The sequence below is a fragment of the Nerophis lumbriciformis genome, linkage group LG15, assembly GCF_033978685.3.
Source record: "Nerophis lumbriciformis linkage group LG15, RoL_Nlum_v2.1, whole genome shotgun sequence".
Classification (NCBI taxonomy): Eukaryota; Metazoa; Chordata; class Actinopteri; order Syngnathiformes; family Syngnathidae; genus Nerophis; species Nerophis lumbriciformis.
The window spans coordinates 28,657,501-28,660,000 of record NC_084562.2 but is presented as its reverse complement, the minus strand read 5'-3'; the positions used below and the strand labels follow the sequence as shown (position 1 = coordinate 28,660,000).

The following is a 2,500-nucleotide window of genomic DNA, read 5'->3' as shown; positions in this document are numbered from 1 at the left end:
TTTTCAGCATGAACAATTAAAAAAAGGTCTCAGTCATGAAAGTGTTTTTTTATTACTAATCAACACTTAAGTCTCTGAATCAACTTTTATTTTAGAATTTCTTGTATGTATTTTTTGTTTTTTTGTTTTATGTCCTTTTTTTTTAAAGGAAACACACAAAATATGCAATATTTTACCTATGAAATATTTTATACTTTGTAGTGTTTAGTTCATCAGTATGTGAGGACTTTGTAGTGTTTAGTTCATCAGTATGAGAACTTTGTAGTGTTTAGTTCATCAGTACTTTGTAGTGTTTAGTTCATCAGTATGTGACAACTTTGTAGTGTTTAGTTCATCAGTATGTGACAACTTTGTAGTGTTTAGTTCATAAGTATGTGACAACTTTGTAGTGTTTAGTTCATCAGTATGTGAGAACTTTGTAGTGTTTAGTTCATCAGTATGTGAGGACTTTGTAGTGTTTAGTTCATCAGTATGAGAACTTTGTAGTGTTTAGTTCATCATTACTTTGTAGTGTTTAGTTCATCAGTATGTGACAACTTTGTAGTGTTTAGTTCATCAGTATGTGAGAACTTTGTAGTGTTTAGTTCATCAGTATGAGGACTTTGTAGTGTTTAGTTCATCAGTATGTGAGGACTTTGTAGTGTTTAGTTCATCAGTATGTGACAACTTTGTAGTGTTTAGTTCATCAGTATGTGAGAACTTTGTAGTGTTTAGTTCATCAGTATGTGAGAACTTTGTAGTGTTTAGTTCATCAGTATGTGACAACTTTGTAGTGTTTAGTTCATCAGTACTTTGTAGTGTTTAGTTCATCAGTACTTTGTAGTGTTTAGTTCATCAGTATGTGACAACTTTGTAGTGTTTAGTTCATCAGTATGTGAGAACTTTGTAGTGTTTAGTTCATCAATATGAGAACTTTGTAGTGTTTAGTTCATCAGTACTTTGTAGTGTTTAGTTCATCAGTAAATGAGAACTTTGTAGTGTTTAGTTCATCAATATGAGAACTTTGTAGTGTTTAGTTCATCAGTATGTGAGGACTTTGTAGTGTTTAGTTCATCAGTACTTTGTAGTGTTTAGTTCATCAGTATGTGAGGACTTTGTAGTGTTTAGTTCATCAGTACTTTGTAGTGTTTAGTTCATCAGTATGAGAACTTTGTAGTGTTTAGTTCATCAGTACTTTGTGGTGTTTAGTTCATCAGTATGTGACAACTTTGTAGTGTTTAGTTCATCAGTATGTGAGAACTTTGTAGTGTTTAGTTCATCAGTATGTGAGGACTTTGTAGTGTTTAGTTCATCAATATGAGAACTTCGTAGTGTTTAGTTCATCAGTATGTGACGACTTTGTAGTGTTTAGTTCATCAGTATGTGACAACTTTGTAGTGTTTAGTTCATCAGTATGTGAGAACTTTGTAGTGTTAGTTCATCAGTATGTGACAACTTTGTAGTGTTTAGTTCATCAGTATGTGACAACTTTGTAGTGTTTAGTTCATCAGTATGTGACAACTTTGTAGTGTTTAGTTCATCAGTATGAGGACTTTGTAGTGTTTAGTTCATCAGTATGTGAGGACTTTGTAGTGTTTAGTTCATCAGTATGTGACAACTTTGTAGTGTTTAGTTCATCAGTATGTGAGAACTTTGTAGTGTTTAGTTCATCAGTATGTGAGAACTTTGTAGTGTTTAGTTCATCAGTATGTGACAACTTTGTAGTGTTTAGTTCATCAGTACTTTGTAGTGTTTAGTTCATCAGTACTTTGTAGTGTTTAGTTCATCAGTATGTGACAACTTTGTAGTGTTTAGTTCATCAGTATGTGAGAACTTTGTAGTGTTTAGTTCATCAATATGAGAACTTTGTAGTGTTTAGTTCATCAGTACTTTGTAGTGTTTAGTTCATCAGTAAATGAGAACTTTGTAGTGTTTAGTTCATCAATATGAGAACTTTGTAGTGTTTAGTTCATCAGTATGTGAGGACTTTGTAGTGTTTAGTTCATCAGTACTTTGTAGTGTTTAGTTCATCAGTATGTGAGGACTTTGTAGTGTTTAGTTCATCAGTACTTTGTAGTGTTTAGTTCATCAGTATGAGAACTTTGTAGTGTTTAGTTCATCAGTACTTTGTGGTGTTTAGTTCATCAGTATGTGACAACTTTGTAGTGTTTAGTTCATCAGTATGTGAGAACTTTGTAGTGTTTAGTTCATCAGTATGTGAGGACTTTGTAGTGTTTAGTTCATCAATATGAGAACTTCGTAGTGTTTAGTTCATCAGTATGTGACGACTTTGTAGTGTTTAGTTCATCAGTATGTGACAACTTTGTAGTGTTTAGTTCATCAGTATGTGAGAACTTTGTAGTGTTAGTTCATCAGTATGTGACAACTTTGTAGTGTTTAGTTCATCAGTACTTTGTAGTGTTTAGTTCATCATTACTTTGTAGTGTTTAGTTCATCAGTATGTGACAACTTTGTAGTGTTTAGTTCATCAGTATGTGACAACTTTGTAGTGTTTAGTTCA

The 2,500-nt window shown here is 32.4% G+C and overlaps 1 protein-coding gene across 4 annotated transcripts in view; it reads right to left on the bottom strand.

Annotated features, from left to right (window-relative positions):
- scml2 (Scm polycomb group protein like 2) overlaps positions 1 to 2,500 on the bottom strand; it is a 72,350-nt gene that overhangs the window by 14,382 nt on the left and 55,468 nt on the right. The window lies entirely within an intron of this gene.